Genomic DNA, 25,844 nt, shown 5'->3' with positions numbered 1-25,844 from the left:
TATTTATATTAACATTTAAAAAAATATTAAGGGGTTTTATTTATTTTCTGTAGGGATGTCCTTATGTGGACACACTGATTGTATCTTTAAAAGACTGGAAAGGGAAAGATAGCAAAGACTGAAAAGTTAGAGACATAACAAAGATGAACACACAGAAGGAACTCATCAAGAGGGTTGTGCTAGATGGTGAAGCAGATAGTGGAGTGACAGCTTTGGCTGAGAGAGGAATGGTTCTACATTTTTGGTGGGGTTTATTTTTCATTTTTTAATATAAGAGGCTAGTTTGGGTAGGAAGTTAGGTAGAGGGTGTAGGAGACAGGATTAGAGAAGGAGGAAGTTGAAGATGGGTTGGGAGGGTGGCCTAATGGTTAAGGTGTTTGCCTTATAAACACAAGGTGCAGGGTTTGAGTCTCACAAGGGATAATTGGCTAGGCTTAAAATGGCACGCAAGGGCAGTTAGCTTTGTACTAACCTATGAACCCAGGAACACCACAATCCAAAGAACCTCAATTGTCTCCACTTCCTGATGGTGGTGTAGTGGCGGATCCCAATGTTGATATGGTAGAGGCTTGTGTTGGCTCAGTGGCTGGATCCAATCAGGGCAGTGAGTCTTGCACCAGCCAAAGAGCTGGACTGGCCAAACCTGTCCCTCTACTACCTGCTCCACCATATTCACAACCACGTCCCAAAGGTCACGGTCTGTCAGGATGTACTGCGCCAGGATACCTGCAGGACCATTCTACTGCCCAGACCCTCTGAAGACATCCATGAGTGGGCAGAGGGTGAATATTCCCTGATGCTGGAGGAATGTGGTTGGGCTGCTACTAGGACTTCTGGATATGTGGAAGACTGAACATAAATTTGAGGGGAAAAGAAAAGAAAAACAAATGAATGCATAATTAAAATAAGAACATGAGAGAGGGAAGGCAGAGTAAAAAATAAGAAATGGAGACAATAATTTGTCAAAATTTGTTAATACATCAGTACATACTTTATGTTTATGCAGCATTTTAAACGTATATATATATATATATATATATATATATATATATATATATATATATATATATATATATATATATATATATATATATATATATATATATATATATATATATATATATATATATATATATATATAATTTCTTGAAGTACCCAGAAGGGGTGGTTGAGGAGAAAGTCTGAATAAAAAGCTAGAATCAGAGGGGCTGCAGCAAAATGGCATAGAGTGTCAGGTGTAGCATATGACAGAAGAATGCCAAAGAAGCTGAAAAGTAAGGTGTACAAGACAGTAGTGAGAACAGTAATACAGTATGGTACAGAAACCTGGTGAGTAAAGGCAGAGAGGATGAGGAAGCTAGAGATGATAGAAATTAAGTGCCTGAAAAGGGTGGTAGGATGCACACTGTGAGACAGACAAAGAAATGTGGACATAAAACCAAAAGCCAAAGTTGCTTCAGTTGCAAAAATGGTCAAAGAAGACAGATGATGGTGGCTTGGGCACATGTATAGAAAAGCAGAAGAAATCTGATGAAGAAGATTTGGGATAGATATGAAGAAGGTAAGAAGAAGGTAAAAGGAAATGAGGACGTCCAGCAAAGAGATGAACAGACTGTGTGAGAGAAGATCTGTGACAGTCAGGCATGAGTGCTGAAGAAGGCAGGAGTGTGGTATTGAATCAAGAGAGATGGCTACAGTTAACATGACATCATTACCCCACATAGAAAATAAGAAAAAAGAGGGTTGATGATGACGATGATGAGACCCAAACAAGCTGAGAGGACAAGCTCTGGAACCAGGAGGTTGTGGATATAAATGCTGTTGGCAGAAGGAATGGCACATTAGCACAATGCAAGAAGAGGGCCAATGATATGGTAAGGTGTGCCTCAGCAACAGCAAGACTGAATGCAAGTCCCCATAGCAGTACTTGGTGGGTTTAAACACATATTCTGTTAACAACTTATGAGGAGTACCTCATTTGTATTCATGGGGATAACTACAAAACAGAAGATGACAGCACAGGCATGCTCAGATGTGGTATGGACACTGTTTTTCACCAACCTCTGCTGCTTCAACAGACATCTGCTTAGGAAGGTTAGTTTGACCTTCATGACATTTTTACATACAAATGGCTGCTCAGGTGAAATTATTACATGCAGTGCATGATATTTACTACTAACAGGTGAAACCTCCAATTCTGCACATAATGCTACTGAACAGTGTATACACAGTAAGTGACCCCCTCACCTCATTACACTGCATACATTAGAGTACTCCAGTTTATGAGTACTAGTATAATCAATTAATTCTTTACAGGATAAACAGCAGAAACAAGCAATTCCGGTATAGCAGTAAATTATGAAGATATCAGTAGCAGAATGGTGGATGATTATAATAACATAGTTATATTTATAAGACAGCCTGGGGAAAGTTGTAGACACTTGCCAAGTTTAATGGTAAGGGCACCCATCCCACAAAATATAAACAACTCTGTAGCAAGTGACACTATGTCACAAAGTCAAGTACATGGTGACATCACACTGCAGGTTGTACAGGGAGAAAACCCATGCACCTCAACATTAGCGCCCCCAGAGCCACAAGAACATCTTCTGGATGACAGAAGCAACTTAGAGGTGAGAGTGTCCACTTTGACACCTTTGAAAAGGGGTGCCTGGTACAGGCACATATCACAACTATCTCAGGAAACATGTAAAGCATTGGCTGCCCAACAGCAAATGTGCCCACATTTTGTTAAGGGTCCGTGCACCACCATAAAGTGTCAGTTAGAAATCGTCAAAGCACTGCAGGGTGCATATGATGATTTTCAGCACTACATGAAAATGGTAGAGAGTAGGTATGATGCCAAGATCGCAATGATCCACAGTTTACAGGCACACTCAGCAGCCATATCTGCCTCCATTTTATACTAGTGAGGACCTACCAGACTCAAATGGCAATCAGTACTGGATGGGGAAGAGGACGGTGTGCTGTCCAGACAAATGTAGGCATAGCACATTGCTCTACAAGTGCTTTTCAAGAGAGTATTGGAAATAGTAGGGTGGGATCAAACACAACAGAATTCTTGCAGGATATATCAGTGTTCATTTACACATAGCAGAACCTCTCACACAAGGTCTTGATCCCACAGCACTGTGAGATCAGTGTCTGTAGTATCACCTACATCCAGATAGTGATGTCATCTAGCTCATATGACAGCCTGTCGTTGTGACCACATGACCCTTAACCTACCCTTATTTAGGATTCATGTATGATGCATTTGAACATGACCTACTGTGACTGAGGCAAGACCTTTCAGGGACTTAAACTATGAAATGTTGCATTTCATTACCATGGTCACTGCACTAATGTCAGTGTTTAATTTCAAAGACAATTTATAAATAAATTTAACAAAAGAAAATAAAATACATATATATACATGCACATTACCTATCAAAAATTTCCTGATTATCAAAATTATAATGAACAATTCTAAGTCTATATCTTTGGCTTTTCTTGCAAAGTAAATAGAAAATGAGTGATTCTGCCTTTTACAATGAATCGGTGGAAGTCGTGGAAATGTGTCAAAATATGACTATGAATTGCAAACAGGCAGGAAGAATGATTATTAGCATAAGAAGCTTTACATCATTACTGTTTACCATCTCATTATTCCGCCATTTGAATATGTTTATTCAAGACCACAGTGCATAAGGATAACTGCCTCTATGAATCATGCCAGAACAGCAATCATTGCTTTAAACCCTTTTTGTAATGACTATGAATGCCAGTAGTGTTGCTAGGGTATGTCGAAGGGGCAACCACTCTGGGTGCAAAGTTTTGGGAGGAGCGATTAGCTGATTCCAATTACATTTTAAAGCAAACCAGCTTTTAAATCTGCTATTGCAATTTTGGTCAAACCTAAGCACTGTAGCTCTCTGTATGTGATCTAAACTCTAGCATCTGCTTGTTACATTGTAACAAGAAGTTTGCTGCACTTTAAAAGTAAAAAAAACATCTTTTTATTTATTTTTTAACTGAAACCTGAGTACTGTCGTGCTCTCTGAAGGGTACAAATGCTAGCAACTGCTTATTAATTTGTAGCAACCAGTTTGCTACATTTGAATAAAAAAAAGATTTATTTATTTATTTTTTACTAAACTCAGAGGAAGGAGGGTAGTCAGTAGGACACAGAAATGGGACCTGATTGGCTGGGGTAGGAGAGAGGGTTTGTGTGTGTGTGTGTGTGTGTGTGTGTGTGTGTGTGTGTGTGTGTGTGTGTGTGTGTGTGTGCGCATGTGTGTGTGTGTGTGTGTGTGTGTGTGTGTGTGTGTGTGTGTGTGTGTGTGTGTGTGTGTGTGTATGTGTGTGTGTTGTGTATCTGGCCAGGAAAAGGAATGAGCTTTTTTTATTTGTTTGCTCTTCACTTGAAGGAGCTGAGGGAGTTCAGATCTAGTTCATGGCAGCAGCATAGGGACCGCATGAGTCAGTTATGCTTCTGATGAATACCACACACTATTTGCAGGGAACTCCAAATTAGTACTTTGTATTATGTTCTAGAGCTGAGAAGCTGGCTCTACAATAACTGTTAAGAGAAGCCTGAAGGAAACTGCAAACTGTATAATGAAGTTATATGCCTGTACTACTTAATGTGACAAAGGTGTTAAAATACTACATCAGTGAAATACATGGGATGAAAGTAATTCTGTTATGTGCAATGAAAATACAGGTGCCTCATCTACTGAAGGGTATGACAGCCTTACAGATATACAAGGTGAAACGAATTTTAAACTTGCTTTTACAGAGAGAAGATGACACAAATTGTGATACAGGCAAAGTGGTTTGAGGCAATGAAATAAATATGAAATGTATCTTAAGCAGGATAGAATTTATTGGTATTTAAAACTCGGCAACATATATATCTTTATGTCATAGATATATAGAACCTTTCCTGTGTTACAAGAGTAGAAAAAGTTATTTAAATCTCACATGTTGTTATCATTAATTACAGGCATAAGCCAGGAAAACTAAGTACCAATTATAAAAATGCAACTGGTTAGATCAGAGCAGTAAGAAAAATGTTAAAGAAAGTATGGTCTACAGAAACTGTACACAACAGCTGTATACAAAAAAGATTATGTTTTTATGTAAAACAGATTATTTATTTTCTCAGAATGAACTGATTAAAAAAGTACAGTGAGTCCTAAAACTCTCAGACAGTTGCATTGACTAAAGGAAGGTGATCAGTCAGTAAGCTTGAAGTAGGCTCAGGGACAAAAGGGGTTATATGTTACAGAAGACAGTGAGTATATAGGATAGGAGAGACTGAGTGAGCTTGAACAGTCAGTGTCAAATGACCTTCCAATAGCATTAAAGTACATATAACTAAACTCTCCTGCTTGTGATAATTTTACCTCTTTTGTTGCTAAAGACATGCTTCCTACAGCAAAGTGACATTCTGGGAGTACATGGAAGGTAATGGAGAAGTGCCTGGTCTCCTAGGAGAAAATGACATTCTACTTTAGGAGATCATGGATGCTGGGAATAAATAAGGGAAGGTGTTGTAGATCAGTTTTCACTATATCAGTTCATTTTCACAATAGTATGTAGTTTTTATTAAATATGATTATAATTTTGTCAATATTGTCATTTAAAATTGAAGATTAAGTGAAACAAATGACAATATTTTTGTTTTTTCACTGAAGAATACTTTAAGTTGATACATAAATAGGGTGTTTCTGCCTTTAGTCTTATCAATGATGCTAAAGAAAAAAGTTAGAAGGAATTAGGTTGTGTAGGACAACTATCATAATCCCTGAAGTGTTATCTCGCTAATCATGGATATAAAAAATATGGGCATTTTAAAGGTATATCAGAATTCCTAACAAACATCAATCAAAATGCACTTAATTTAAAGAAAGATGTCTGAATTAATTAGGTTGTTTTTTAGCAACTAAACATGATACTTGTAGTCTGAGGTGCAGAGCTATATGTTTTCTACAAACTGTATAAGCACAGAGAGAGGATTGTGCATTATGATGGCATTACCATGCATGATTTCAGGCATTCATTCCTAACTCATATTCCTTTTAAATCCATGCACACATCAAGCACTAGGAAAATATACATATATTTTTGGATAATCTGATTTAACATAAGGCTCTCTCCTTTACATACAGAGTTTAGTGACACATTGTATTTATACAGATAATGTTTGTACAGTTTATAAGAAACAGTGGGTCCACATTTACGTTAATCTGATTTCAGCTGGAATTTTCAAATTTGGATTGACAAAGAGAAACACAGGAAAGCATTTCTTCATACTGGGTCTTCTCAAACATACAAGTGCAGGAATTGTGCATGTGTGTGCGTGTGCTTGTGTGTGCGTGTGTGTTTGTGTGTGTGTGTGTGTGTGTGTGAGTGTGTGTGTGTGTGTGTGTGTGTGTGTGTGTGTGTGTGTGTGTGTGTGTGTGTGTGTGCATGTGTGTGTGTGTGTGTGTGTGTGTGTGTGTGTGTGTGTGTGTGTGTGTGTGTGTGTGTCTGTGTGTCCGTGTGTCTGTGTGTGAGGTCAAATAATGCAGGAAACAAGCAGTTAAGTAATTATTTATTTGTTTGTTTGTTAAGCAGATAGGTGGACTAGTCCTGGGAAACTTGTCATTGCAGCCAAGGGCACAAACCAGAGAAGCAGCACAATTAATCTTTATATTACAGTGACAATAAACACAGTACATGTTCAGACTGTGCAATTCTAGAATTTGGTCAGAGAAGAAACCAGGAATCTTAGTGATTGGACTTGAGGGATTATTGTACTCTGGCAGCTTCAAGCTGAAATGTTTCAGTCTTGTGCACACTCTGATTGATCCCCAAATTAATAATGGATATATCTGAGTTGTTAATTTTTCAGTTTCTGCATTCTTCCTATTCTAGATGGTCTAGAATCTTCATATAATACACCTGCAGGCTTTTTATGAAGGAAGTGGTCTATAGTATGATTCATTAGTCAGTATAAAATGCACATATTAAAGCCGTAAGATATCAGGTAGGTATCCAAGCACTGAGTCCTGTGGCATACTGGCTTTAAACATACTTCAAAGAAGAAATTTGCTTAAGATAACTTTGGGAAAATATTTTTGCAACCAATATTTAAAGGCATGCGCTAGGAGAACTGCGAAATATATAGATGACCCCTTAATCTATTCCATGTTTCTGTATTAAATATAGGAGGCATTTGTGGTCTACAGCCTTCATAGCCCTCCCCCACTTGAACAAAAAAGAACCCCTGAGCAATGCCCATTTTTGAAGCTAAGCTGTATCTGATTGATGACAGAGTAAATGTTTATCTGACTGAGGCTGAATACGTGTCTGAGTAGATTACAAATCACTTGAAATGCTAGCTTTAAAAATCTGTGCAAAATATAAGATTTGAAGATTTTTTCTATTAGTATCTTGTAGTACCATTTTGACATTCTTCTGTTTAATGGCATGGAAATGAAATGGAGTATCAAAACAGTTGCTCTCTGAGAAGATACTGCTCTGGAGATAGGGTGTACTGATAAATTTTGTTAAAGGCAAATCAGGTATGTTTGATATTAAATCTTGAATCTGTTTTAAGATGTTCTCGGAGGTACTAGAATAATTTCCTGAACTGCGCACATTGCCTGTTATTGAAATGTCATCATTTGAAATGCCGAGTGACAAAAAAAATAAATAAATAAAGACTGAAATCACAGGAGAACAGAGAATCTTGAAAATGCAGGTGGGAAAAGCCCCACCCCACCCCTTTGACCCTTCCCAAGTATATTCCTGGGAATTTGCGCTGTATACTTTCTTCTTATTAATGATCATTTACTGCTTTTTTTGTATCTGGTTTTAGTTCTTTCTAAGAGTCAAGTTTAGAGTTGTCTGCTGGCTTGGCTTTCCACATTTCCTATTTTATGTCTCTAGCCATGGACAGCACTGACCCATCTTGTATAGCAGTAATATTTCTGAGGAATGTTGCTAGAGATGTTTATAGGACAGTCATCACTGAACACTTGAGGCCAGCCTGCTGTATCGGACTACTGCACTGAGTCAGAAAAGCCATAGACAGATTTGAATAAATTGTAGTGTCTTTTATTTTTAAATAACAACTTTGATAAAACAATGAGGAGGTTGTTGAGGCTGTTTGGGCAAACATTGATGTTATGCAATTATGATACTTATCTGTGGCAATAATGTCCATCAAAGTACACACAGCAGACTGAGCATTGTACATATTTGCATGATGGCTAAACTGTCTTAGATTAAACAAAGTGACCAGTGCAGTTTATCTTTGATGAGGCCATGGCTCTCCTGCCTTAGGCCACCCAGAAGAATGACATTATTTATTTATTTATTTTTATGCAGTGGTTGTGGAGAACCTCTAGACACTGCTCCATGGTATGGATTGAGTTTGGAGGTAACACATATATAGCTGCTATACAGATTTCACTATGTGAACCCAAAGAGGCTTGTCTTAAGTCTAATGTTGGTTGTCTTCACTTGTTTATATGTGCTGGATTACTTGAGTGGGTTTACATTAAGGAGTATTTGATTAGTAACATAAACCTTCACTTGAGCGTGTATATTACAAATTAATTGAGACAGACATATATTCGTTAGCCATGATTCTATCGTTGCTATAATTGTATGATTATGCTGCAGGATGCAGGCATTATATATGGGACATTTATTGCTATGTCACCAACATTTAATGGTGCAATAGAATTAAGTGTTGTCCTGTAGGTGATGGACATGTTGCAGTCTAGACAGGAAGCAAACTTCTGAGCCTGTGTTAGAGTTCATGTCTCTTTAAGTTCAACATTTTCTTGCACTTTAAGTACATTTTCTTTAGGTAGTATATATACAAATAGCAGAATCTGATCACATGGAACACAATGGAGCTACTTCTATGGCAATATTTTCAGAAGGATTTGGTGGTCTTAAAGTATAGTCTGGGGGAAAATTTCAGTGCTGGCAATAGGAAATTCAGGGTCACAGGAGCAAATTCTAAATGATGCACCAATCCCCAAACATGTCAGAGAAAAAAATAAAGGAATTCATATCAATGGTCGAGGCATGTTTGAGCAAGTCATTTCATTTAGTGGGGCTCACGAAATAACATGATTGATAACAACAGAAACTACCATAGGTTCATAGGTGTTTACTAGGCTAACAACCAAAAGGGCCTTTTTAAGCCTAGCCATTCAGCCCAAATCTCTGACAAGTTCTGCTACTCTTGATAAGGATAAGCAGGGGTTTGGGAGATGAAACATTTACAAGCAGGAGCCTGGGAGATGAACCCTTTACAGGTTACCTGTTTACATCAGAGACATAGGTGCCAAACCAGGGATGAATTTCCGGTTTCCCATCCAGTTGTCCAAGTTGCACTTGAATTGGATTAGGGAGGAACTCTGCTTCACATGGATGGGGATCCTGTTCCATAGACGGGGTAGTCTCTGGGATACATACCTATCTCTCCAGCAGGTCCTATATATATCACAGGCAAGCTTTAAGTCTTTAGAATAGGTAATTCTGGTACTGTTTGTTTTGTGGATATGCAGGAGGTCTATCAGAGTGGGGTCTGACAATGCCCTGTATGCCAGCCATAGATCTCTCCTCAAAAGCCTGTAGGAGACAGAATACAGGGATAGGACCTTGAGGCAGTCTGCATAGGACATATTACTTATGCCTTGTATTATTTTAGTGAGGAACCTCTGTGGACGTTCCAGTTGTTGGATATGCCTGGTTAGGTACATACCAAAGGAGGCAATGTACTCAATGATAGGTCTGATGAATGTGAATACAGTGGAACCATGACTTCCTTGGACTTAGATGCCATATCTTTGTTTAATAAGTTGTGCAACATAGAATGATTTCCTCACCACTTGTAGACACATGATGATCAAAGGCTAGATTACAATCTATGTGTGTCCCTAAGTCCCTGACCCTAGCATAAACTCAACAAAACACTTTATCGAACTGATGGTGGCCAATGGCAGCAATATATTCTTTCAGCAAAAGGTGGGACTGAGGAAAGAGTGTATTCAAAAATATTTGGCACACGAGTAAGAAAAAAAAACATATAGCAAAAAGCATATGTGATGAAGATGGGTAGCTAAGAGTAAATCAGCAAAGGGCATGCTGCAGATGGTCAAGTGATGAGTAAAAAAGTAGGGTAAGTGTAAAATGCTGACTGTACTTAAAATTAGACAGGTTATCTTAATATCTCATTTTCACCTCCCTTGTTTCTTATAGAAATTTGATAACTGTGTAAGTTCACTGCACACATGTCCTTATTTATGGCCATTTTACGAGCACTTTCTGGTTACGTGACTTGCTCAGATTCACACACTAAGTAAATAGAGGTAGAAGGAATACAAACCTGTACATTAGGTACTGGAAGCAGCCTGTTGACACCACAGAGCTTTACCTTTATACACTAACTGCCAGTCTTTTTTCATCAACTAAATTATAATGTAGCATGAGTTAAGTCACTGTCATTACTTGGTGCACAATTACACAATAAGTGATCGCTATTTTCATCCATACTTTTTGAAGTCACTCTCAGTACTTGGTGCACTATTACTGAGTTGCTGATTAATATTTCCACTTATAGGCTCATAGGCAGTTACTAGGCTAATGACTCCAGGGCCCATACAAGCCTAGCCAAGTTCAACCAGTGTTCCCAAGGGTGTCTGGTTCAAGCAGGCACTAAAATCAGCACCTATTTCCCCTATCCAAGAGGGGCACAGGTGGAACCCCTGGGGTGAATATTCAGTTACCTATCCAGTCATACAAATTACACTTAAATAGGGCCAATGATGGACTTTGTTTACCACAAATAAGAAGCTTGTTCCAATGGTGGGGCAACCTCTGCGAGACAAATCTGTCTCTCCAGCAAGTTCTGTTGATGGTACATACCAGGTTAAGGTCCTTTGGCTGAGTGACCCATGTGCCATTTGACTTGCGAATGTGTAGCATTTCCATTAAAGCTGAGTCAGAGATTGCTCTATATGCAAGGCACAGGTTGCCTCTGAGCAGTCTGTATGACACAGAGTAAAGTGACAATGATTTTAGTCTGTCCACATAAGACAGATCTTGAAGACCCTGAATTTTCATTGTAAGGAACCTTTGTGGTCTCTCCAATTGCTGCAGGTATTTGGAAAGGAACATATCAAAGGGAGCATTGTACTGTATTATTGGCCTGATGAGGGAGTTATAACCTCTTTTTTTTCTGGAGGCAATGCCCTTACTTATGAGATGAGCAATATGAAATGTCCTAACCTTCTTACCACTGTGGAGATATGTGATCAAAGTTAAGGTTGCTGTCACCCAGATATCTCACCACTGACTGTGCGCTTAGGGTATTGCTATTGATGTGGTAGTTTGCAGGAACATCACCCTTGCTGAAGGGGATGATAATGCATTTTTTGCATTAAGTTTAAGACCGTGACTTTTACACCAGTCATTAGACTGCATAAGACCTTCTTGCAGGATGTTGACATTGCTAGGGGTTTCAATGATCACTCCAAGTTTGCAGTCATCAGCAAACTTTGTCAGCCACAGTCCTTTAGTTTTAGCCTGTACTTCAGAGAAGTAGATTCTGAACAGTAGGGGTCCTAGAACCAATCCCTGTGGAAAACCACCATTTACAGGCCTGCTAGAGGAGGTGGATTCCCTTATTATGACCATATGAGTTCCATCAGTGAGCTAGTTTGCAACCACTTGACAATATACGAGTTGATAACTAGCTGGATGAGTTTATCAATGATGCCTGAGAGCAGGATTGTGTCAAAGACCTTGGCTAAGTCTAGGTAGGCCATATGCACAGATTTGTCTTCTTCTAGGGCTTTGATGATTGTCTTGAAGAAGTCCACCAAGTTTAACAGGCATGATCCTCCCTTCACAAAGCCAAACTGTGTGGGGTTAAGTGACTGGAGATTTCCTATATCTTGGTTTATAAGGTCCATGATGATTTGCTCCATGGCCTTGCAGATAAGGCTGGTCAGACTAATGGGTCTATAGTTCCTGGGGTCTGTGGATGCAGCCCCTTTGTGCAAAGGGTTGATGGTAGCTGTTTTCCATTCCACTGGGACAAACCCAGTGCTTAGGCTTTGATTGAAAAGCATGCCCAATGGTGATGCTAATTCCTGTTTTAACCCATGAAGAACACAGCCTGAGATGTTGTCTGGTCCCATAGAGGCTATATTTTTGGCCCTGAAGAGGGCATTTAAATCTGCTCCACAGAGATACTAGGTGGTGGACAGGTGTTAGAAATGCTTTGGGGTATATGTGGTTGGGACAGTTGAGTGAAGTTTTCACTGAACCTGTCAGCCAGCAGGTTTGCTATATTCACAGGTTCTGTATATGTTGTATCATTAACTAAGAGATCAGTGCAAATCTGGGCCTTGTGGTTATCCTTAGCTAGGGAAGCTAATTTGGATTCGTAGTTAGCTTTGGAAGACTTCACAAGGAGCCTTATTTGCTTGTTTAAGTTGAGAAGGGAGTGTTTCCAGTTTTGAGACCATTCCTTCCTTCCAACTCTTAGACAGCAATTTCTTTCTCCTATTACATAGCCTATTAATGGCGGTTGTCCACCAGGCAGGTTTGTTTTCCCTGAATATCTTGCTTTGGTTCTATCAGGTACAGCAGAGTCATAGGTTCATAGGTTCATAGGTTGGTACTAGGCTATCAGCCCTAGGGCCTATACAAGCCTAGCCATAACAATTCCCTGGCTATTTCTTCCCACATTATTTACAATTGTACAGGTGCTCGTATAAAACATTGGTGTATAACTCAACATAGGTATCTGTTCCAACAGTAGAGGGAAGGGCTATGAAGCTATTTATGCTGTCAGGTAAGAGATTGCAATTGGCCTTGGAGAAGTTGTTTTAGTATAGTTGTTGTTAAGGGTAGGGTCTTGTGTTATAGTTACTTCTAGAGAGACTAATTTGTGTTCAGATATCACCAGGGAGGTGGAACAGAGGTCTCTCATTTTGGTGAGCACCAGATCCAGGATGTTTGAGCCCCTTGAAGGTGTGTCAACCAGCTGGTTCAGGGCATAGGAGATAATGAAGTGCAGGAATCTTTGGGCAAGTGAGTTAGAACATGTATAATTTACCCAGTCAATAGATGGGTAAGTAAAGCCACGCAAAACCAGGGTGTTTTGTTGTATCTTGAATGACTCAAATAGATCCAAGTAGGCTGAGTGGATGTCTTGATTCATGGAGGGGGTTCTATAGCTGGCAATGACCTGAAGAAGGGTCTTACCTTCAGTCAATTGCACTGAAGTAATTCAAGGAATCGTGCTGTTTAACCAATCTAGTGGTGTATTTATCATTGATCATTGATATACTATTGATATACCACCTCCTTTAGTTCTCACACCTTTAATTTGTGGTCTGAATATGTGGAAGGGAATGAAACCTGGTATAGTTGGGGTGCTCTCCATAGCCTTAAAACAGGTCTCAGTGACTGCATAAGTGTTAGCATCTTCCAAGGTGAGGACTGCTTCCAGTAACTGCAGCTTCTGGTTTAGACTCCTAGAATTTAGCAGCAAAATCTTGAGGTTGTTTTTAGAGGGTATTTTTATGTCAGGAATTTTATTCATAGGATCATAGAAGGTTACTAGGCTAATGGCCTTGGGGACCTTACAAGTCTAGCCAAGAAGTTGTCCCCAAAAAGAAACCTCAGTCAGCACCTGTTGCCCCTGTCAGTGAGGGACTCAGATGGATCCCCTGGGATGAATTTGTGGTTTCCCATCTGCTCATCAAAGCTGCACTTGATGAGGGTCATTGAGGTGCTCTGTTTGATGTGTATGGAAAGTCTATTCCAGAGACAGGGCAGCCTCTGGGAAACAAGCCTGTCTCTCCAGCAGGTTTTGTTGATGTCACATATTAAGTTCAGGCCTTTTGAGCAGGTAGTGCATGAGGAGTTAGACTTACAGATATGGAGCATCTCTAGTAGGGCAGGGTCCAGGATTGCCTTGTAGGTGAGACACAGATCGCTCACACAACAGGGAGTTATACTCAATTATTGGTCTAATGAGGGAGGAGTATAGAGAGGTTATAACCTTCTTTTTTCTGGATACAATCCCTTTACTTATGAGATGAACCAAGTAAAAGGCTTTTCTGACCACTGCCGCTACATGATGGATGAATTTGAGGTTGCTATCAACCTGACTGCCCAGGTTTCTCACCACAGGTTTTGTGCTTAGGGGTTTCCCATTGATGTGGTAATCAGTAGGGGTTGTGTTTTTGCCGAATGGTATGATGACACATTTTTTTGCATTTAGCTTGAGGCCATGACTTTGGCAGCAGTCAATAGTTGCTGTGAGACTCTTTTGCAGTATGTTAACATCATTTGGAGAATCAATGACAGCACCCAACTTATAGTCATTGGCAAACTTGGTCAACCACAGGTCTTTTGTCTTTGCCTGTACCTCAGAGAAATAGATGCCAAACAGTAGGGGTCCCAGGACAGATCCCTGGGGAACTCCACTAGTGACAGGTCTGCCATCGAAGGTGGAAGTGCCTATTTTTACTTTGAGGGTCCTGTTGGTGAGCCAGTTGACCACCCACCTGATGAGATGGGGATTTATGCCAAGTTGTGTTGGCTTTTTGATGATGCCCGAGTGGAGGATTGTGTCAAAGGCCTTCGCCAAGTCAAGGTAAGCTGTATGTACTAACTTTCCCTTATCCAAGGCCTTGGTGATAGTTTCAAAAAAGTCAACCAGGTTCAACAGGCAAGATCTGCTCTTGACGAATCCGAACTGGGTGGGGTCAAGTGCTTGGAGATTGCCTATATGCTTGTTTATGAGATCCATAATAATATGCTCCATGGATTTACAGATCAGACTTGTCAAGATAATGGGACGATAGTTTCCAGTCAGTAGTGGCACCACCTTTGTACAAGGGGATGACAATAGCGGTTCTCCACTCTGCTGGAATGAAGCCAGTACTTAGGCTGTGATTGAAGAGGGTGCTCAATGGCAAAGCCAGTTCTTGCTGGAGATGGTGCAGAATACATCCTGGGATGCTATCAGGTCCCATGAAAGCTGTGTTTTTTGCCTTGGATAGGGCCTGTAACACTTGATCTACGGAGATGTGAGGTGCGGGACAAGTATTGGCGATGTTGAAAAGGCCTTTAGGGGGGACAGGGGGGTGAAGTTTGTGCTGAACCTATCTGCTAGCAGGTTGGCTAAGTCAACAGGATCAGTGTAAGTGGTACTGTTAAGTACTAATTCGGAACAAACCTGGGCTTTGCCATGAAGGTTCCTGACATAATTGAAGAAGACTTTATAGTTTCCCTTTGTTATGGAGGCTAGTTTTGATTCACAATTGGTCTTGGAGGTTTTCACTAGTGATCTAATTTGCTTGTTGAGGCTAAGGAGGGAGCTTTTCCAATTTGGAATTTATTCCATTTTACCCTTGGACAACAGTTTCTTCCTGTTGTTGTAAAGCCTGTTGATAGAGGATGTCCACCAAACAGGTTTGTGTTTCCTTGAGGAGCAGGTTTTAGTTGTACTGGGTATGGCTGAGTTCATGTACTTGTACAGGTGCTTGTAAATTGAATTAGCGTACTGTTCAGCATAGTTGTTTGCATTCTTAGGGGTGGTGGTGTGAAGCTACAGATACCCTCCCTTAGGCGGTTGTAGTCAGCTTTTGAAAAGTTTTTCTGCTTGATTTTGGCTGGGGGTTGGGGGGGTTGGGTGGGTTCTTGTGTCATTGCCTAAGAAAAGGCACTATGGGGGTGGCAAGAGCCTTAGCCAGTAACCAAAATCCCAGGGGTTAGAGATGAAGACCATCTCTGGCAAACCATCAAGGTCTGCCCAGGCTGAAAGATACTGGATCCCCTTTGAATGACACCAGAAACTAAGCAAATTATTAAAGTCAATCTTTTTTTTTTTTGCATTCAAGTATCATCCTAGGTGAAGGTAAAATGCTGCTTAAGGCAATGTTTAATCAGAGAGCTCAGTCATGTCTCTCTGCATATAGTCCAGTGTGGTACGTTTCAAGTCACTCACACCATCATGGACTATGACAGAGTCATAACAGTGCCTGTTGTTGAGAGACTTGAGTGCATGTGTGGTGAATCCTGGCACTTGGCAGATAGCTGACCCTGACTTTTTCCTTATCCAAATTGGTGATAGGAACATCTGTGTGTCTCATAACTGAGTCACCTATGACTTAGATGTTAGTTTTTGTGTTATGTGTTAGGGGCTTCACTGTTGAGACACTAGTAAGTGATATATTTATTATGTGTACTATGTTCTGCAGAGGATGTATTATGTGAATCGCTCTTGTGTTAGTGTTTGGGAGGTCTCTGATGTTTAAGCAAGCTTCTGGTAAGGATCTCTGCATATGTAGGTTTATGTGTTGTTGGTTTAGCTGGTGTAGGAAATTAGGTGTGCATGCTGAAAATTTGCTTAATATCAGATTAACTTACTGGTGAGCTAAAGAGCCTGGATTTTATGTTCTTGATATAGATGCATCTCTCACATAATGAATCTGTGTGGACTAGAGGAAGTGCATTGTCAATGTATGAGGCAATTGCTACATTGCCTCAGAATGTCCATGTTGACCAGGCTAGTTAGAGAAACTGTGAGAAAGTGTCCATTCATAATGCTAGGTAAGTTGATGTGGTCAGAAAATAGGGAGAGGACAGGAAGGACCAGATAAAGTAGAGGACAGGAGAAGTGGACAAAAATATGAAGGGCTAGTGGTAGGATCTGTGTTGGTACCTCAGGAGCTTCACTGAATGTATCACCTGTCAGTGAGGGACAATTCTGAGAACTCACCAATGGAGCACCATCAGAGTACTAAGGGAAAATTTGCAGTCAGAAGTGTTTGTGGCTATAACCGCCAATAATGCCCACTGCTGCTCAGAAGAATGTGATGAGTAAAGAAGTGCAAAGCCATGCAAATGCAATCCTTATGTAACAAACAAGAGCAAACTGATTTAAAGAAATTAACCAATAAAAAAGCTCAAAACTGATCCCTGTTCCAGCAGCTTTCAATCAAATGAACAAATCTAGATTAGTCTAGCAGCAAAAAAAAGTGCAACAATTTCAGAAGGAAAAAAAAAAAACAGTTCAAATAAGAAATGGTATGGCAAAACGATTTAAACAAATTTACCAATAAAAAAGCTCAAAACTGACCCCCTATTCCAGCAACCGTCAATCAGATGAATTATACTTTCCTTTCTTTTTGTTATGGCTAGTAGACATAAGAACACCATTTCTCATTCAGTCTGCTGTTTATTACACATTATTAACTCCAAGTCTAATCAGACCTCTAAACTGTCTCTGTGTTGGAGGAATATCCCTACTTTCTGGGCTGATTTACCCCTGCACAGCATGTCCCCATGTCCCTATTGTCAGGCGTTATTTATTCTTTCATACAGTTTTCGGAATTCCTCCATCACATGTGATTTTTGAAGGTGTCTAGTAAACAGAAATCTCACTACATGAGCAACATAACTATTGGCAACGATAGTTTAAAGAAAGACGACACACATTTTACATCTTCCTTTTTCTGAAGCAAAAATAAATGAACTTGTGTAGCAGAATTTTGCAATACACCATTAAAGTCAACAAAGTTTACACAGTCTGCTTGATAATGTACTTCTATTTTTCTATTATTCCCGTCACTCTATTTTTAGACATACTTACTGGAAGCAAGAATAGTTATGTGCTGTTTGGTGTTCAAACTGTATGCTTATTAGATGTTCATTTTTAAGGGCCTTTGTTCCTGTATTCAGTGTCTGCAGGTTGAGAGGTATGAGTCTAGTCATTAATTATATTATATCCAACTCAGTGTGTAAAGGATTGACTACTCACATTGTGGATTAATCTATTTATTTGATTTTTGTCAATGAACTATGGTCCATTAACATCTGACAAATTAAATTATTACTTTTTAACTGTAAAAATATTATGCAGATTTCTTTTACAACTGTTCTGATCTTTTTCTGTTTATTTAGTGTCAGTGAGGTACAAACTTGACAAATGAAAGTACATGCAATACAGTGGGAGTTTTCCAAAAGGCATAAATGTACAGTACACAGAAGTATGTGCATATTTAAAACTAGCACATTGGTTAGCTTGAACCTATAGGGAATGTTTATAACAAATGTGCCAGCACAACCAATGTAGATTCATAGGCTCATAGGTTAGACCCTGAGGGACATTTTAAGCCTAGCAAATTTCCCAGCCCATTTAGTGTTTTGATTACCCTTACCCCTTCGTGGACTTGATTCCTAGTACACCTAGGAATAAAAATGGGAATGAAGGCTCCAAGCATGGTATATATAATTTCCTAGCTGACTCTGTCCATTAGTAGAGTATGAGATAACCTTGGAGTAAATTTCCTATTTTGCATGCATAGATCCAAGTTATGCTTGAATCCAGACAGGAATAAGCTTTGCTTTACATGTATGGGGAGTCTGTTTCAGAGCAGTGGTGTCTTCTGTGAGCAATGCATGCATCTCAACCAAAGCCAAAAACAATGAGGGCAGATAGGCCCAAAATAGGGAATCATATTTAAATATTGCTTTTTTAAACTTAGAAAGTTAATAGAACAAAAGTTTTTGTGTTGTGCAATTTCTGAAGGAGATGAAGTCTGAAACTCAAATATCTATCATTATTTAATGAATTAAGTCCTCAATGATTTGCCAGAAAAAACACCAATTTTATGAGGAACGTACCAAATATATGAGACAGAAATCTGGACATGTATCACTCCACACTATTCTTTGGACTTTGGAGAGGAGGTTTAGATTCCTTGACTGAATATTTCTAGTGTTGTTTGATTTTCTAATGTGCAGTATGTTTGGATGTGCAGGGTTGGATAAGGGAATGTCCTTTATGCCAAGTCACCTCTTAGCAGTTTGTAAGAGACCAAGTATAGTGATAAAGCTTTGAGATGGTCCATGTATGGCAAATTGCTTAAGCATAGTATCTTTTTTGTAAGATATTTCTGTGAGCATTACAACTGTTGCATATGTCTGGATAAATGCATGTAAAGGAGGCATTACACTGAAAGACTCAAATTATGAGGACTGAATAGAGGGTGACAATGACAGCCCTGGATATAGAAGCAATCCCCCTATTAATATGCTGTGCAATATAGAAGGAGGTCCTCAATAAAGTGAACACAAATTGGTCAAAAGTTAAGTTGATGTCCACGTAAGTTCCCAAATCCTAAATGACTGGATCAACTCTTAGAGGTGATTCTCAATGTCATAGTGTCCTAAGAAAGCCAACTTATCAAAGGATATGGCAATGACATTTTTGTCATTTAGCTTTAGTCCATAATTTTTTCACAAGTAATTGGGACAATCCTTTCTGCAGGATGGCTCAGTCTTTTGGGGATTCTGTAAATGCACCCAACCTGCAATCATCCATAACACTTAGTCATCCCGAGTCCTTTAGTACTGGCTTTAATTTAATAAAAATAGATGCCAAACAGGGACTAAACTGGTGACTGATCTTTTTTTGTAGAGGTAACTTACCCTATTTTGATATATAGAATTCTATCCATGAGACAGCTGGTGATCCAGTGGGTGATGCAGGTGTTTATTCCTGGTTTGCTTAACTATTCTATTATGCCAGAGTGGGGAATTGTGTCAAAAGCCTTGGCCAGATCAAAGTAGATAGTATGTACTACTTCACCTTCATCCACTGCCTTGGTGACTCTTTTAAAGAAGTCCACCAGGTACACGAAGCATAACCTGTCTTTTACAAATCTGAGCTAAGATGGATCCATTGCTTGCTGATTCCTTATGTCCTTACTGATTAACTCTATTATAATCCTTTCCATGGCTTTACATCTGAGGATGGTCGGGCTTATGAGTCTATAATTGCTTGGATTGGTGGAGGATCCTCCCTTTTTAGGGGGGTGACTGCTGTTTTTCTCCCCTTGCTTGGCACAAAGTCTGTTTGAGGCTAAGGTTGAACTGTGTTATTAGGGACTTAGCTAGATCATGCTTCATGCCATTCAAGATGCATCCAAGGATAATGTCAGGACCCACTAATACAGTATTTTTAGCTTTTGAAAGCAGTCTTAGGACTTAGTCATGTGTAATAGCTACAGTGTGTCACTTTCAGGTATTTCTTGTGTGGTAAATGGGAAGGAGAGGGGGGAAGGCTTGAGCTAAATTTATCATTCAGTAGGTTAGCTATATCTTCAGCTTCAGGGAAGGTAGCATTGTTCACCATCAGATCAGCAATTTACTGCATTGAGCTCATGAGATTTCAAAGATAACTAAAAAAGGCCTTATGATTATCTTTTGCTTGGGTGGCTAACTTCACGTAAAATGTGGATTTAACTAGGTTTTTGTTGAATTCAGTGATGAGAGCTCTATTACTTTTGGAATTGCTCTTCTTACTTTTAGCCAATATTTTCTTCCTTGCGTTGTATAATCTACTTATGTTAGTTTCACCATGGGAGTTGTTTCTGGAGTTTGTCTTGTGCGTGATTCTGCAGTTGTTTACATGCTAGTACAGTTCAATGGTATATGATTCCATATCCCCAGCAGACTTTCTCTGGTTTGGTGGCAATTTGAAGCTTGCCAAACTATCACTTCAGAGTAGATAGTTTTAGAGAAGCTTCTAAAGGTAATATGGGTGGAATTTATTTCCAATGAGACAACCCAAGACCTAACAAAGGACAATGATATGCAAGGAACTGTACGAGATGCACAAATATTGGTTAGGAAAAGATATAAGAGGTTGTTTCCTGTAGTGGGTACTCTAATTGTTCCAGGACATTTGTATTGACAAAGTGCAGAGATGAAACACTGACTATGGCCCAGGTGACCTGAGAACAATTAGAGTCTTGGACAATTAATGGAACTGTCCAGGAGGGAGCTTATGCCCATTATAGAGGGAGGGAAACAATGGGCAACACAGTTCTTAATACAGGTTTCATGCAGTAGTCAAATAAAGATGTGTTTTTGAATGATATTCAGATAAGGCTTAGAAATCCACCATCAGACATGGATGTGTAAAACAGCAAATAAACCCAATGAAATCTCATGCTTGGTCATGAACTGTACTCCTTCTGCTTGTCCTACAGAAACTTAAACTTATGGACACCGACTAAAAGTAAGCATTACGGAGCAAGGATTAAAGCCATGGTGGAGAGGTGATGCAATGTTATTGGCACAAATATTGCAACAGTCTTTTCCATTTTGGAAAATGTTAAAATTAGATCTTTGTTAAAGGGTTGCATAAGCTGAGTAGATGTTTGTTTCTCCTCCATTATTGTACATCAAGCAGCTGTTCTTGTCTCAGCCATAGTCAGTATATTCTATGTGGGATAAAATTTCACCTGAAATAGTTTTGAACAAACTTCCACCAAAAGGAACGGCATGTTTTAGGTACCAGACTATTCTTGTCATTAACAAGCTATCCAGTTAAATCATATACCTTCATTCTTTATAATATATTTACATCTACTTGGAAAGAGCTCTTACAGGTTGCCCTGGGGAAAATTGTCGGTTTTGATGATTTTTTTATTAGCAGGTCCATTCCAAGGAGCTGAAGCTAATATGTTGAGTCAAATCAACACGTCTTCATTCTAAGCTTTTGGGGGCCCAGGTGTTATAGCTTAACTATTGGCTGCCAAACACCCCCTCCGATTTTTCCTAAATCCACGGATAGTATTTTCCCCAAGTAGGTCTGATGGTGATGAGGTATGGAGAGATGGACAGAGTTGCTGGTCCCAGTACAAGGAAGGGAAGTAGAGGACAAAGGCTTGGAGATGGGGCCGAGAGGGTTGCCTTCACTCTCACATATGCTGCTCATACCAGGCTTTTCATAGGCCCTACCATCTAGCATGTTGACACTACTAATGTAGGCCTTGGCAGGTAATGAGGTGTGACCTTACACAGATGCACCTGCTCCAATGTAATCCCTACAACATCCATGCTTCCTTGGCCATCCAGCAAGCTCATCCTGACAGTTATTTTGAGAAGTAGTCTCTAACAAAACTTCAATGAATGATACTCCATTAATTCAAGTTGTACATCTAACTAAAGTTAACTTGTATGTGCTCTATTGTCTGTCCCTCCCATTCTGCTTGATCCAAAACCCTAAGACATCTATCCAGTTTGTGTGCATGATGACAGTTCTTCATCTTTGCACAGCCAGTCACCCTTGTACAATATGCTTGTTCACTATTCTCAAAAGGTGCAAATACACGCATGTGTTTTATATACACAAACATTTGTGTGTGCACATGTATATGTGTGTGTGAATGAGTGTGATACACTTTCCTTACATAGGATCATAGGATCATAGAATCATAGGAAGTTGCTAGGCTATTGGACTTGAGGCTCAAATAAGCCTAGCCAAGAGTTTATCCCATGTTTAGACAAATCAGCAGCTGATGCTCCTGTATTTTCTATTTCCCATCCAGTTATCCAGGCTGCACTAAAAAGGGGTAAAGAGGTACTCTGTATGACATGCAGAGGGAGTCTGGTCGACAGATGGGGGAGTCTCTGGGACAGAAATCTGTCCCGCCAATGAGTCCTATTGATGTCACAGACTAGGTTGAGGCCACGCGTGTGGGTTACTCGAGTGGAGCTTGACTTGCGGATATGCAGCAGTCCCATCAAGGTGGGGTCCAAGATCGCCTTCTATGCCAGATAGAGGTCACCTTTGAGGAGTCTGTATGAAACTGAATAGAGGGATAGAGCTTTTAGCCTATCTGTGTATGGTAGATTTTTGAGACCCTGGATTCTCCTGGTGAGGAACCTCTGTGGTCTGTCCATCTGCTGCATGTGCTTTGTGAGGTAGATGCTAAATGGGGCATTGTACTCAATAGTGGGCCTTATAAGGGAAGAATACCAGGATAAAACGTGAAAGTCCTGGAACAGTCAACTAAATAATGTAACACGAACCAATCTGTTCCTGGTTACAACATGTATAAAACACTAACACTAATGGAATGGCAGCAAAATCTCAGTTTATCTCTGCTTATTAACTTAAAACATACAGGTTAAGCGCTTTCATCTAATAAAATAGACTTCATCAGGACAATACTCTTCACAAAATGTTTTTCTTAAATACATGCTCATACCAATCACATTCAATTCAATTAGCTCCATAATTAATTCTTAAAGTGCTAGTGTTAAATTCCTATTCTCCCTTTTGACTTGTATAGCTAATATTTAATACAATTAATAAAATAATAAAGTTCATTAAAAATACAAACAAAATTCATATATATAAGTGACTTTATGTCTATTTTTATTCAGTGTATATACAAAATATAAAATGTATGAATATAAATATTTTTATGTTATTTATTTGTTTAAAAATACCTACATAAATGTCTAGTAACTATCTACTGTTTTCCAATATGGGTTTAATAGATATATACTCATTAATACCGGGGGGCACAGAAGCATTTAAGCGGATCTGCCACCTTGCCTCTTTCTCTTCTTTATGTTGCCACCCCTGGGGTTATGTTTTACCAATTCTAATATTCCAAAGTGAAAAGAAGAACATGTAGTATTTCCATTCAGATGTTTCCATAGGGCATTATTTCCATCTTGTTTTCTTATACTATAACTATGGTCGTAGATCCTATTTCTCAAGCACCTGTCAGTTTTTCCGACATAAAAACATGGACACTTGGTGCATTTTGCAAGATAAACCAGGTGCTTGGACCTACAGTTGCCCTTCTGGAATTTGACATCAGTCTTGTTAATGTTCTCTAATACAATTGAAGGGGAGTTAATAATAAACCTACACTGGTTACATGTGCCACATTTGTAGGTACCATTCTGTACTTTACCATTGTTCTTGCACCTAATTTTCTTCTCCAGTTGCATTTTCATATTTGTACCATTCCTAAACACAAAATGTGGCATATCCCCCACAATCCTAAAAATATTACTATCCAATTTCATAATATTCCAGTTTTTCTGTATGATATTCTTGATGTCCCTACTGAATGGTGCATATTGTAAAACACACACCCTTGTGAGTACAACCTTATCAGTGTTATCTTTCTCTTTACAGTTGATGTTTTTGTTGTTGGTGGCTCCCTCACTATTCATGGGGCCAATCCCTAAAAGTGGTTTGTATTTTTTCCCCCACTCACTTCTCACGTAATTGGTAACATCAGTCACCATTCCATCAGGGTAACCCCCTACTCCTGAAAAGACCCCCTATCAGTTCTAATTCACTATTTAAATATGTGGACTCTGAAGTCATCCGGGCTGCTCTAATACATTGCCCTTTGATAATATTCCTTTTTTGATGCAAGGGGTGGCAACTGGTATATTGCAAATAGGAATTACTGAATGTTTCCTTCCTAAAAACATTGGATTTAAATTTCCCATTGTTTAGTGTTATTCTGGTATCCAAATAGGGAATAGATTCCCTTTCAACATTAAAGGTAAATTTCAAACATTGACTGCATGAGTTTAAATATTGTTTGAACTCTTCTAACTTCTGCAAGTCCCCCTTCCAAATTACAAATATGTCATCCAGAAATCTGAGGTAGCATATAATATTACTAAACCATTCGGTTTTGAATATATATTCTGTTTCCCAATCCAACAGAAACAGGTTGGCAAATATGGGGGCACACGCTGCCCCCATAGCTATCCCTTTTCTCTGTATGTAATACTCTCCTTCATACATGATGTAGTTATGTGTAAGAACCGTATCCATGAATTCTAACACCAGGGAGGTTTTATCCCAGGACAAGTTACCGTATTTCTTAATACTTTGGTAAAACCTTGATAAGCCTTCCTCTTGTGGGATACTTGAAAAAAGGTCGACCACATCAATAGTTATTAACCACTCCGCTTCAGTAGCTAAACCTGGCTGAAGTCTACCCAAAAAATCCCAAGAGTCAATGACAATATGCCCAATTTTCTTATATATAGGTTTTAACCAGATATCAATTGCTTTCCCAAAGGGGAATGTCTTTGATTTACTGCCAGATATTATTGGCCTAAAAGGGGGGTCAATAAAATCTTTATGCACTTTAGGAATCCCCACTATAGTACTGATTATGGGGAATTCCACTCTTAAAAAAATATATAAGTCACTATCAATTCTGTCTTCCAATAACAAATCTTCTAGGTACAGGTCGATCTTATGGTACCCTATATTTACCTCATTAAGAGAAGATATAGTGTAGTTACCTGAATTCAACAAAATACTATTGATTTTATTTGTGTAATCACTGGTTTGGTATATAACAGCCCCACCCCCTTGTCTGGTTTCATAATTCTTATATTATGGTTATTTTGAATGTCTTTCAATATTTTAAATTCATTCCTAGTAAGATTATATTTCTTATTCTGTGAACTACATTTTTTACCATATTGGTAGATCTCTTCCATAACCATTTTTTCAAATATACCCAGCATATTGTTGAGTTAGCTATACAAGTCAACAGGGAGAATAGGAATTTAACACTAACACTTTAAGAATTAATTATGGAGCTAATTGGATTGAATGTGATTGGTATGAGCATGTATTTAAGAAAAACATTTTGTGAAGAGTATTGTTCTGATGAAGTCTATTTTATTAGATGAAAGCGCTTAACCTGTATGTTTTAAGTTAATAAACCGAGATAAACTGAGATTTTGCTGCCATTCCGTTTGTGTTAGTGTTTTATACATGTTGTAACCAGGAACAGATTGGTTCGTGTTACATTAAGAATACCAGGATGGTATGCCCTCCTTGTCCCTGGATGAGATACCCTTACTTATGAGGTGAGCCATGTAGAAAGCGTTCCATACAATGGAAACAGCATGGTAATCAAAAGTCAGGTTACTATCAACCTTGGTGCCCAAAT

General features: G+C 39.1%; 1 protein-coding gene across 1 annotated transcript in view; it reads right to left on the bottom strand.

The window, feature by feature from the left end:
• Nucleotides 1–25,844, bottom strand: part of LOC122796058 (3-hydroxy-3-methylglutaryl-CoA lyase, cytoplasmic-like) — a 616,655-nt gene that overhangs the window by 263,686 nt on the left and 327,125 nt on the right. The gene's annotated exons all lie outside the window — the stretch shown is intronic.

This window comes from Protopterus annectens, chromosome 2.part2 (genome assembly GCF_019279795.1).
Source record: "Protopterus annectens isolate FY-2018-M chromosome 2.part2, PAN1.0, whole genome shotgun sequence".
NCBI classification, from domain to species: domain Eukaryota; kingdom Metazoa; phylum Chordata; order Ceratodontiformes; family Protopteridae; genus Protopterus; species Protopterus annectens.
The sequence above is the reverse complement of the archived record's forward strand: the minus strand, read 5'-3'. Positions and strand labels throughout refer to the sequence as shown.